At 36.5% G+C, this 13,543-nt stretch overlaps 1 protein-coding gene across 28 annotated transcripts in view; it reads left to right on the forward strand.

The window, feature by feature from the left end:
- The window catches only part of LOC110483451 (uncharacterized), a 425,837-nt gene that overhangs the window by 264,249 nt on the left and 148,045 nt on the right, over positions 1-13,543 (forward strand). The window lies entirely within an intron of this gene.

A 13,543-nucleotide genomic window follows, 5' to 3' on the forward strand; every position in this document is an offset into this window, starting at 1 on the left:
ACTCAGAATACATACTCAAGCTGACTTTGGCAAAGGTAAAATATACATGGAAATGATGATGAAAATAAATCCTTGCATTTTCATGTGCTAAATGAAGAATAAAACTCTTCTCTCATGAAAAAATGGTGAGTTTCTTACTCTGGTCATTGTGCTGTTGCAGGAGTATGTGCAACTGGCAGTCAGTGCTGAGTGAGTTTTGGATTTTTTAAAATTTCATGAAAACTTTTTGTTTGTTTGTTTCTTTGTTTTAGTCTTTAAGAATGAGGTGTATTGTGGATAAAGATATTACTGAAGAAATTCGCCTAATATTGTCCACTTAGACGGAAAAAGTTTGTGCAGGTATTCAGTAATGCATTAACCATCCCTAGGGCAATATAAGGAAAAGTCTTCATAAATCACTAAGTAGTTATTTTGAGGATCAAAACGTTTCTTCAGCTTCTCTTCACTAATATAATCTTATCTGTGTGACCCTGCAAAGTTTTTTCACCATTACTGCACTCTGGCAGTGTGTGCAGTGACAGGGATTGTAAGAAGATAAAAGCTTGCATTTCAATTTCCTACTTGTTTTTGATGTGTTTAGTACATGTATTAAAAAAATCAGGTAACTCAGAAGTTTAAGTATCAAGCTGGTAGTAACTGTGAAGCTGCTTGCACTTGATTCTCTTTAAACTAGATCTGACTTTGGTATTCTTAAATGGTCAGTTTGAAATGTGTCATCTGAAAATATACAAAAAAAAATCTAACATAACATTAAGCCACACTGTAATTCAGAATGGTGTCCTTCTCTAGTCTTGAAAAGGCAAGTCAAGCCTCTCTTCCACCTAAAATTTTAGTTGCAAGCTGTTTTAAATAAACTTCTTGGACACAGAAGATACTGAAACTTTGATGTATTTTGATGTGTGCACTATGTACTATTTCTGAATGATATTTGGTCATATTATCCATGACAAGTATGCTGTTTCCCTTGTCTATGTTTATAATCTTAGCAGTGTGTTTTTATCATAGAAAGAGGATATGTTTTTCTCTTACTATAAACAAGAAAACCCAATAAAAATAACCCAAATTTGACATGGGACCCCTTAGAACTTGGGGAAATAGAATGCATGAACTCTTAATGAGAGGTAAAAATAAAAGACATTTATTTTGCTTAGGGAAAAATGTGGAATATTATATCTCTTTATAGAAGTCTGGGCTCTGGGCTCTGATGCCTAGGAATGTGTGAATTTTATGTTTTGTGTAGAACTGTATACTGGTCACCAACTCTGAATTAATTTTGAGTGTGTTCTGTCCACTTTCTAAACCATAGCAGAAATCTATTTCAGTGTGGTGTCAAACTGGGGCTATTTGAATGATCAAATTTAAAAAAATATATTAAATGAAAGAGTAGCAAATGAATGAGTGATCTTAAAAAATGGAGGAAACTTCCAAACCAATGAAATGAAGACATTTTTATTCAAAGTCTAGTATATACATAGGAGTTTAATTGACATATCTTATTATTTACTCTGAGAATCTATTCTGAAGTTATTGTGTTTCTCCTGTCAATGTACTATTTTCCCCAGACAAAAGACCATATGACTTTCACAACAAACACTATGCATTGCCTGATAGTTGCTTCACGGAGAAGTGCAACATGTTTATATCTTCCTTTCCTGCCTACAGGCCTTAAAACTTATTTAGAGGAGAAACCACAGCTGCTTTTTTTCTCAAGGAGCATCAGTTTTTTATTACTGATGACATGACTCAGCTCTAATACCAGTGACCTAGATCCTTGCCATAATGGGCATTATCTCAATAGTCAGAGCGCAGTCATTTGAATGCTTCAGTTTTGCACAAGTGAGTCCAAATACAGAGAGATTATACAATAGCAAGCAGATCCCTAATAGCCAGAACGGCTGCGCTGTGCTGGCATACAGCTTGCAAGAGACAGTTTAAATATTATCCCTGACTTTTCGAGTTTTGAGGAAATAGGGCATAACGTAGGTGGTAGGGATGAGACAGTGATGTTATGGGTTTTGAAATTGCTTAACTTAAATGAGGCTATTTTCAGCAACAAATAACATTTATTTATAAAAAGAAAAAAGACTGGCAGGACATGACAGACATACTTCCTGGTCTGTCTTTTAGCAAAATAATAGCATTTCGATTCATTCCTTGTTGACTGGCATCATATACTTTTACTCACCTTACAGTACTTACCGTATTAACTTGATCTCAAGCTTATTTTGTCAGAAGAGTGTGTCTATTGTGGCAAAAGCCCTCTTGCACAAGGCATTTTTGGCCAAAACAATACTAGTAGGAGTGTGAAGGTATAGCCAGCAAACACTCACCAGCATGTTGTCCCTCAGTGAGCTATTCAGGTTGCTAAAGTTATGTATGCAACAAAAACACTTTGATGGCTCAAGGATTAAATTACTTTCTTTTCTTGCCTTCATTCTTTCTTTCTTTCTTTTCCCTCTCCACCATCCATCTGGCCTTCCAAGGATTGTATATTGACTTTTTTGTCGTTGAGACAAGGATAAAGAGTTTCTATTACAGAGTTTCTGTTTGGGATTGTTTTCTAAAGGTCAGATTTTTTTATATCCTAACTGCTGCTCTCAGGTTTTGATCATTTAGGCTAAATACTTTCAGAGCATCTTGGCATTTTAAGGTGCTTGAATTGTTGCATTAATTTGAGATTTTAAAAATAATTACCATATTGCATAAAAAATGCCTACCTTTTGACTGAGTTAGGATTGCATCTAAAGACTAAAAATAGATCCATTTGTGCCTGAGGGCTTTGAGTCTTTACATGAATTCATGGATGAGTTTACTTGGAAAAAATTGACTGGCACTGGAGAACAGAAGCTGGACAAAATTAACAGCAAATCCTCTCAGCAAAGTAGATCTGTTGACTGTCAGCTGCCCTAGATTTTAGAGTGCAAAACCACTCAGATGGTTCCTGAGCATCAGTGGCTCAGAGAAATTAGCCTCTGGTTGTGAGCATAATTGGATTCCATTTGGAGAACTTTCAAAGTTTTAATATTTTAAATATTTGAGTGAAGGGAAATGGTTTGTTTTCATTGCTCTGTCTGAAGGGCTGGAGGGTATTTTTGTTTTCTGGTTTTTAATGCCTAATTCTCCCCAGAGGATCTAAGCATACATGCTGCTTTAGAAAGAATGCCTTTTGTTGTCCTTACTGAAGAACCTAACCCTATCCACTCTTTTCCTTGTTGGAATACCCTGTAAATGTGGCAATAAAAACTGGTACAGTGAGAGCAGTGACTCCAAATACAGAAACAGATACCACCTCTGAACATGCCAAAAGCACATGTCCTGCTTCATCAGTACTCCTGTTTATTGTAGTAAAGTTTTAGTAAGGCTTGAGAGTATCAGAAAAGTAAAACCAGGATTATATATATTTTAAAAAGCCATAAAAACTCCCACTACTTCCTCTTGAGGTTCTTTAATATTTCCTGCATGCCTGAAGAGGACTTATATTTGCAGCACTAAGTCTATTTTCATCTCAGATATAGGGCAAAAAAAGGTATTATTTTTTGGTTTTAACATTCTAAAGTGAACTAATGGAAGATCTTGCTTTCTTATGTATCCCAAACCAATACAGATAATAATTCTCAACCTCTTTGATTACTGTTTCATTAATAATTGTTAATGATCCTTCAATCCTATATTTGCATGGACCGCTACCCATTCCCCATACACTCCAAAAGAGATCCATCAGGACATACGTATTAATTAGGCAGAATTTTTTACACATTTTTACCAGAACCACAAGGGTGGGTTAACCTTAAGATGTTACATAACAAAATCTTGTAAGTTAAAAAGAATGTTCTCAATAATTTATGCTGAGAAAAAAAGAGGGTTTAAATAGAAAGATAAAAGATTTCTTGAGATTCAGAGCTGAAACTGTCTACTTAGAAGTAATAGAGAATCCTGCAATTAATAATCTAACTGAAAAGACTCATATACATGTAGATGTACATGTATGTGCATGCATCTCTATCTCTGTCTATCTCTCTTTTCCGCAAAGTTGGTTTAGGAATTTGGTCTAGAACAAACTTGGCTGATAGAGAGAGCTCCTCTGTGTTTAGTAAGATTTTGCACAGCCACAAATGCTGATCAACACAGGTAAGACAAGGCAACATTTCATTGATCACAAAAGAATTCAGATTTGATGTGACATGTAGGGGTAGAAGAGCTGCATCCATCCGGGCATCAGTGCAGCTGTAAAATCCAGAGCACAATGTACTGTAAGGGAGAAGGAACAAAAAAAACCCACTTGTGTGCATAATATTCACAAGGACAAGTGACAGATCCAGAAGGAAATATGAAGGACAGAACTAAGGAAATATTTACTGCCCTGAAAAAGGATTTAAACGAATGTTCAGAATAATGCTTTTTCCCAGTTACACAATATAAACAGCAGAGGGAATTTTGAGAATTGGCTCCTAGGTGTGTGGAAACTATTCATGATTACTCTGATATAACTCATGCTATGTGGCTTAAATGAGGCTGTGATAGATATGCAGTCTGTGTCAGAAAGAGAGCATTTAATTATGTAAATCTGATTAAAAGCTACTGCATTGTAACAATGAAAATAACTAAAACATCTGTTAAAAACTATAATGAATAATTTTTAAGAGCTGAAGATGTCAGGGCTAATTATTTGATTTTAAGGTCAAATTTCAAATTCCATCATTCATCTACGCTTTTTATGATGGGTTTGTTAAAAAAAATCAGAGAGGGGAGGAAATATAAGGGGGGAAATTGGTGTTTCCAGCAGATCTCACAAAATTGTGCACTTTTTTTCCTACTTGAAATTAATCTGCCTTGACATAAAAAAGGTATTAAATTTTATTTCTGGACTTATCGCTCTATACTTCCAGTATAAAATTCTACATTCAGTGTTCTCTCCAGACCTACGTAAATGCTTTTCTCTTTACCCATCTCCACACCTATAATAACTAACAATGGTTAGACTGACAGACCATCACTGTGTGCTCAGCAACAATGCCCATCCACCCCAAACCCTTACTGTACTTCGTATCATCCCTCTTGTACATGGTAATATCTTTTTCTAAAAGCAAGTAAGTTCTGTGAATAATTTTGAGTAGACTTTTTCTTTAATTTAATATTTTGATTTGAAGTTAAAGGCTGTTTCTTCAGTCAAATTTCTTTTTCTTTGGGAGAATAGGTAAAGATTCCTCTGATCAAAGTTTGTGAGGCACGCTGACTTCATGATGAAGCTGCTGATCTCATAGAAAAAGTGCCTGTTGGCAGAAATGCACATAAGAAACTCTTTAAAGTTTTCTTGAAAAAGTCTACAGGCACCATAACTTCTGTAGGTAAAACCAAGCTTTTCTGGTGCTACTAGATTTAAAAGAAATTATCTGATCTTATTTCCTTTTAGTCAAATGAATGAAATATGCCTCAGTGAAGGTAAGGAGCTGTTTTTAGCAAAGATTTCACTCATAATAATAGAAAGCTAAAGAGGAATTTGTGCTATTTGTGACATTGAGCCAAATTATTTTCTGACTGTTCTCTGGAATAATTTTGCTGCTTTTGCACCTCATTCCCCATTTCTGATTGCTACCAGGTAGACAATTCCTCCTTTTTAATTATTTTTCTTCAGACTTTTAAATTGCTACCAACACAAATTAAAGCCATTTTCAGCAGATTTTTTTTTATTTTTCCAGCCAAAGAGGGATCTAAAGCAAACAAAAAGAAATCAATGACACAGAAAAGGTTGTGGAATTCACTGCAGATTTGGAAAACCGATGTTTAAGATTTTAAAGTAAAAGTATCCAGGTTTGTACAGAATAGGCCCCCAGTAATGTTCAATGTGACAGTTGCATTCACTATGCACTCCAGAATGTTCAATACTTGCCTCCAGAAGACCTGAAAATAAGGAAGCTGCCTTTCTTTAATGGCTTTTTCCTGATCATCTCCCACTTGCCATTTTCAGAAAAATGACAGTGGACCACATGGTTGTTTAGAGTAGACCAATGCTTCAGTTCCTGTGTAAAGCTTTTCCTCTGCCTTAAGGCCCAAAATTTCCTGCACTGCTTTGCCTGTGTCCAGTTTTGACTGGAAGTTTCTTGACAGAGTTTATATCTTCTTTTTAATGTCTAGCTTGTATGTAAAGTTGAGGGCATAGATAAATATAATGCTAGATGCAATGAAAAGAACAGTTCTGGGCTCATGTAAGTAAGAAGCAGGATGCATTCTCTGACATTTGTGGTTTACATCAATGGTTGTCTATGATAAATATTTTTGTAGTGATGTCCAATTTTTCTCAAGGTAGATTGAAATGGAGGATCTTGTGATAATCTGAGATGCTTTTATTATGTAGATTACTTTTTCAAGTCTAGTGGTTAATTCTGGAATATGTAATTTCAATAAGCTGTAGTTTGTACAGTTTAGATAGCAATACCAAATGGAACCTGACTTTTTTGCCTTTAATATATGCTTAGATGAATATGTGCAGGTCAGGGTCTCGAAAATAGAAAGGAAATAAAGAATCTTTAATCAACAGTGTCAAGGACTGCAGCCCAGAAATTTCTTATTTTTAATGTGTCCTGTTGATAACAGAATGTTTTACAAGTAGAGAAAAAAACCAAAATGATGAGCACTTGTTTTGCTGGAATACTTTCAAATAAACAAATCTAATATTAATTTGTCTAAACATTAATTATTATATGTTTGCAGAGATATTAAAAAATTTATGCATTTCAGGATGGCCATTCATGGACATTATCTGTAGGAGTGACAGATTAATATTGCAGAGGGACTGAAGAGAGAATGGTTTCATTTCAATGGTAGTTGTTGAAGCTCAATGTATATGACTGGCTTTTTGGGTCCAGGTAGAGGACATGTGGAAGACAACTTGGTAAACTGCGCATTAAACAACTGATCTCTAATGGATATACAGGAGGGCAACCATTCAGGAAAACTGCTGAAATTAGCCTTTAGACAGGGATCCCTTAAATGTCAGGGGAAATTTTGAACATGGGTGTTAGGGGTCTTATATTTTGTTTGACTGTCTCAAGATTATGATGGCAGAGCCTTACCTGTGGGATGTGGAAAATGACTCCACCACCCATGTGCTTGTAGCACAGTGACTTGCAACACTCCGAGCTGCCACTCTTTTGTAAGAGAAAAGTACCATTAAATGTGGTGAGCCAATTTATTTGCAAGAGCCTGCTGGGTAATAGCAGAAACAGAACAACAGAAATGAGGCAGACCAGTGAGAGGAAGCAAACATAAATCTAAGATGCTGAATTCTAGCGAGACAAGAATGGCTTGCAGGATGAATGCTTCTCTTAATTTACATTCTGTGTCCTTCCCCTAGTTTTTCCATTATTCTGTAGGGAATCCCATTACTAATTTAGATCAATAGCAGGCTTCCCAAGGTATTTGTGCTCCTCTGTAATATCTTTGTTGGCAACATGGATGGTGGGACTGAGTGCACCCTCTCGCTGCAAGTGTGTTGATCCCACCAAGCTGTTGATATTCTGTGGAGCAGGGAAGCCATCCAGAGAGACCTTGGCAGGCTTTTAAGAAGTGGGTCTTTGCAAACCTCGTTAAGTTCAACAAGACCAAGGAATAGCTCTCAAAGTGTTCACAAGGTCCTTGGGCTGAGGCAATCCCAAATACATATGCAAGTACTGGTTGGAGAATGGATTAAGAGCATCCCTGAGAAGAAGGACTTAGGGGTGTTGGTTGGTGAGAAGATCAAGATGATCTGATCCTCCAGCTCAGAAAGCAAAGACTGTCCTGCACTGCACCAAAAGCAGCAGGCCAGCAGATCAAGGGATGTGGTCCTCCCACAATATTCTCTTCTTGTGGACCCTACCCAGAGTCCCGTGTTCATCTCACTGACCTCCAAAGAACCTCTTGGAATGAGTCCAGAGGAGAGTCACAAGGATAATCAGAGGTCTGGAGCACCTCTTGTAGAAGACAGGCTGAGAAAATTGGGGTTGTTCTGCCTGGAGAACAGAAGGCTTCAGGGAGACCTTATAGCAGCTTCCCAGTATCTGAAATGGGTCTACAAGAAAGCTGGAGAGGGACTTTTTACAAGAGCATGCAGTGACAGGACAGGTAAATGAAGGAATAGCTCTCAAAGTGTTCACAGGATTTAGAAATACTGCATGTGCTTTTGTATATGTCTTAAGAAATTATTGATAGGTTTTCAGACAATGTAATGACTCAATTCCATTGTTTGAATGTTTAAGTTTGATTTTTGCTGCTTAGAATTATTTTGAAACAAGGGTGCTGTTAGGAATATTTTCTTGAACAAAAATCCTGAATAAGAATGAATTTCATCCATTCTCAATGTCATAGAAAATCAGTTTCTGTCTTTTTAGTGCCCTCAAAAATTCCTGATTTCCTGGTAGCTCTTAGGCTTATTCTTTTAATCACTTCACAGCATGTAGAGCTGATGGGTAGGGGTCTAGAATACTTCCCCATCCCCATAGGCATTATCACAATGTTGATCATGTGAACATATTAATATTTCCTTCACAACTGACACCCTGCAAATGTCTGGCATGCCTGGAGATGGCAAATGTGTCCAGAGGAAAAAGAGCTTTCTTCTTATATGGCTGGCATGTCAATTTTCTGGAGGGTTATGGAATTTGAAGTGAAGATAAGGATTTCTTCAACTGCATTAAGACAATATCTATCAATGAATAATAAGTGTTTTCTGTTGAGGTATGGATCTAGGAATACAGACAATTGAAAACCAACTAACTTTATTTTTATTCCCTTAGAAGTAAAGGATTTCAGAACAATAAAGTTAAATGTTTCACAGATTTAAGATTTTTAGCTTGTGTTACCTCAATTTATTTTTTTTTTAAAGAGTTGCCTCTTTAAAACTCTCTTTTGCTGTGAAGTTTAATACATTTTTGACAGCTGTCAGACAAGGGATGTGCTGAGAATGCTGACTATCACACTGGCCAACTGTGTCACTGCTTTGTTCTTCCATCTGTCTGTCTTTTTCTGTTTTTCATTTTTTGACCTACTCTATTACTACAAGTGCCTTTCAGACAAGTAGCATTTTTGCAAGGTGTTTTGTACAACACCTACACAATTGCTCCTGATGCATGTCATCCACTTGTGGTTTTTTTTACTTATTCAATTCTCTTTTCTAGCTAAAAAAAAATCCTACAAGGTAAAAAAAGATCAACCCCCTACAAAATCAAATATATGAAATCTCGTATGAATGCAATTATAATTTTGACAAGAGTCTAAAATGTTTAAAGTGGAATCTCTGAGGCATTAACTTCTGTCAGTGCTTGCTTCTTCACTAAAGCAGAGCTCATGCTTTTATGCAAGAATTGAACAATCCAGTCAACTAATTAACTATGCCTTCTGTCATTTTTTTAACCCTTTCATTTGAGGGTGCATGAATGTTTCCCTCTGTAACCTACTGAACCTTATATAAGACAGTGCATTGTCATTTGAGCTAATCTAACCATAGTATTTTCTCTGTTTAAGGAAATAAGGCTACAAGGACACATTTATTTCATATCAAATTATTCAGGTCTTTTGTCTTCAGCAAAGCTCATTTTAACAAAAATCTGATAAAGGAATAAATGTGTAATGATGAGTAAAATACTGCATACTGGATAGAGATGACATATCTAATTCTAATGTTAATGGGCTTAGTACCAGCAGACAGGCAGTTATGCGTCTGTGTTCAGCATTGCATAAATCACTTGACAGAATTTATTAGGCTTATATGCCAGCAAAGTGGACATCTGTGTTCAAAGTTAAACCCTAGAACACATATCTGTTGCCACAATCTTCTTTCCATTTGGTAATACATGATCTGCAACCACCACTGAATTAGTGATCTTTCTCCATTTTTTTCAACAGGAAGGATCCAGTCTATTTTTGGCTTTCTGCTTGCCCACTATCTTGCCCATCCTGTTTGGTACTTCTCACACCAGTCCTCTCTGGCTGCTCCAGGCAGTGAGATAACTGAGTGCTTTGTAATTGCACCCTCTACCTCCTTGAGTTGTGAAGATATGCCATCCTTCCTGCTCTGAGCACATATTCTTAACCTGTCCTAATCAGGCTATTAAAGATTAAATTAGTCTTAATATCTGGGAATAATGTTTTCTAGAGTCATATAAGGCACACAGGTACATGGACAAATGGATTGCCGCTACAGTGGATGTCTTGTCCTCAATGCTGTTGTCTTGGAAATAATCCATAATATTTCAAGCAGTATTTCTCCATTTCCTAGATATATTCTATTTGTCAGACAGAACCCAGCTTCAGAATGGCTGGTTTCTAACCACTGTGGTATGCTGTAGGACCTTAAAGATGTAGGGAAATTGACTTTCACTATTTGCAAAAGGTTGTATTTTGCTAAAAAAAATTTTAAAAACACAAACCAAACTCACAATCAAAGAACCCAAACCCTACCACTCCCAGCTCCCACCAACTTTCAGTATTAGAAACAAAGCACAGTTCTTCTCTTAAGTTATGGGGGAAATTACATTTGTTTCTTGCAGGTTGCAGTTTTAGAAAGGGAGGGAAAGGAATAGTAGAGAGTTGTCAGTCTCTGAATAAAAAGTCCTTTTGTATATAAAGATTCATTGAGAATAAAACAGATAAATTTTACAAAGTCACTAAGAAGCAGAAAGAATAACTGCAAAGTATATCTCTAGAATATAAACAGCGGTTTTTTTAAAATTTTGATTAAAATTTTTTAAACAACAGCATGACAGAAATATTAAAAATATATATATATTTTACCATAAGTGCTAACATGTTAGGGCTGATCTATCTGTTGTTTGGCAGAATGTAAAATCCAAAACTTATAATTTGGTATTTCACTGTGAAATACATACAAATCTTTTTATATATATTTATAAAAAAGTATATTAATTTTTGAGCAAATATATATTTATACCTTCATATATATACACATACACATACATGGACGCACGTATTTAAGGCACGAGACCTGGTCTTACAAAAGATATGTCCCATCTTAAATTATGTCATAGCTTTGAGGGAAAAACTGTATACAACTGAGAGTTTAGAGGTTTGAGCAAGCTAGCAATAATCAGACAGATTAATATTGTGCATTAATGAACTAGAATTAAAATAAATGTCAACTGAATAATTAAACATAAATTTAAATAAAAATAATAATAAAAATAAAGATTAGCAAGTCCCACCCACACACTAGTGCATGAAAGTGAATGAAGCAGAGAGGACAGCACTTCCCACAATGAAATCCAGGAACAGGTTACTGCTTCACACTATATTCTATTCCTGACAAGTCATTTGATAACATTGTGATTGAGGATCATATGCATTCCTTTCTATACATTACTATAGCATGATCTGCTAAGCTTTAAAAATAGCTATTCCATGGGTTCTTTTTGTCCATTTTGTGCTATATGTTCTATTTTGTATCAATGAGGATAGAATATTTTATAGAGAATCAGCAGGGAAAGGGCTGTTTTTCCTTGAGGAGTTGATCAGGTTGTCCAGGATCTTTTGTGTTCACAGAAACAGGACTTCTCAGCTTGTCTGCATGAGATGAACTACTCTGTGCATCATTGTCTCCACCTTCACATGGGGTCCTTACCTTCACTCCCTCTGTCACTTGCCTCAAGGCACATGTTGTCTCATATCCACATGCATTCTATCATGTCTCATTCTCTGGAAAAAACCCATGTTTGGAAGATGGGAAGTGAAGGCCAGGACTGAATTCTGCGGCTATGCATAGAGGAGGTACTCCTTATGCAGATTGTCCCTTTCCTGCATTTGAATGGTGGCTGTAGGAAGCAGCTGCCTTGATTTCTTCCATTTGTACAAGTGTGTGTTTATAGATAAGATCTTGCATGCAATACCACATTCATCTCCAACTTTATGGGAGCAGATTCTATCTACTGCAGCAGGTGTAGCATGGATTCAGCAACAGGACTGCAAAGCAGCTTGGATAGACTGCAGTTGGGTGCTCCAAAATAAGTAACACTGTAAGAGATGGAACTTTGCCTCCAAAATCTCTGTTTTCCCTCTGGGTCTATTGTGGTGAGAATTGCTGCTCTCTAGAAGAATTGAATTAGTCTCAGGGCATGGTGCTTTTCTTTATGTGTCCTCTGTTTGGAAAAGGCCATTTAACCTTTCTGATGAAATGAGTGCATATCAGAATTTTCACACACCTACATTTCTAGAAGAGGTGTGTTTGCCATTTGAACTACTGATAAAGAAACCTCTTCAGTATCTATTAACAACTGTACAGATAGATTTAAAGTCAAAAACGGAATTTTCACAATTTGAACATGGATCTCCTTGATTAAAATGTATTTCAGTATAAAAGAAACCTGCAGTGGATGACCCACAAAAACTGTGTATTCAAGGCTTGATTTGCATATCACCTAAACTTGCTTTTGTCTTTGCTTGCTTTTGTGAAAGAGAACACCCTATGGTCCTGTAAATCCTTTATAGACTGATCTTCTGTGACAAGCCAATTTTGTTGCCACCAGCCCTATGGAGTGGCAGAAGTTGAATCCCATGCTAATGTCTGGGGAGTATCAAGACAGAGGAAGATCTCAGTGCAGAACCTCATGTAGGCAATGCATCTGGTCCTAGGATCCATATAAATCACATTTCTTTGTAACTTTGCTGTGCAACTTCAGGGGACCTGCACAATAGTATCTGTAGAGACTATTGAGAATTATTGGTTATTGAGGTTATTGAGAGACAGAATATTGCCTACTCAGAGGGAAGAATTCTTATCCCCACTTTACTCTGTCCTGTACTGGCAAACTGCGTTCTTCCCATGAGATGTCTACTCTATTTTACTCCAATTTTTACTAAATGAACTGTGGCCTGGTCTCTGCTGCTGAAACGTGTGACACAGTTAGCTGATACGGGGCAGTTTGGGATTCAAAGAACAAAATTTCCTTCTTTCTGCTTTCAAGTAGGTCAGTTCACTGTCACTGCCAATGATGTTCTCCTCTGTATTTTTTTATACACATGAATATCATGCACTTATATTGGCATTCTTTGAGAATTAAAATATGGTATTGGTTGTTTATGCTGTATTGCATGAGCTCTCCCTCTGAGGTCAACAGGGGTATTCATTCACACAAGGAAGGAATCCAGGTCTGAGCCTGTGATTCCTACAGCATTCTTCTTTTGACCAAACCAAAATATTACTCTGTGCTTAGATTATGTTCAGTTGCAGCTGAGACATGATTGTTTGTCTTTCAGATTCCATTCACATGACTATTTTTTCATAGCTGATATGGGTTAATTTCTACTACATGCTCTCAGGACTATGTCATGCGAAAAGTAATATTTAGATAGCCAAGCATACAACTATCACACATACATGTGCTTAAAAGTCCAAAAAATCACATCTCCCTGGTTGCTCATATCTTTCCCTTTCATTGTTTGTGTTGGTTTATGTTCAGTAAATACATCTGCAGATCTTTGGCCTGCGTCACATGTCAAATAAGGATAAGAACTCTCAACATAGAAACTTTGTTTTCAAATGTAAATGAGGAGATAC

Source organism: Lonchura striata, chromosome 2, assembly GCF_050655825.1.
Source record: "Lonchura striata isolate lonStrDom1 chromosome 2, ASM5065582v1, whole genome shotgun sequence".
In the NCBI taxonomy this organism is placed as follows: Eukaryota; Metazoa; Chordata; class Aves; order Passeriformes; family Estrildidae; genus Lonchura; species Lonchura striata.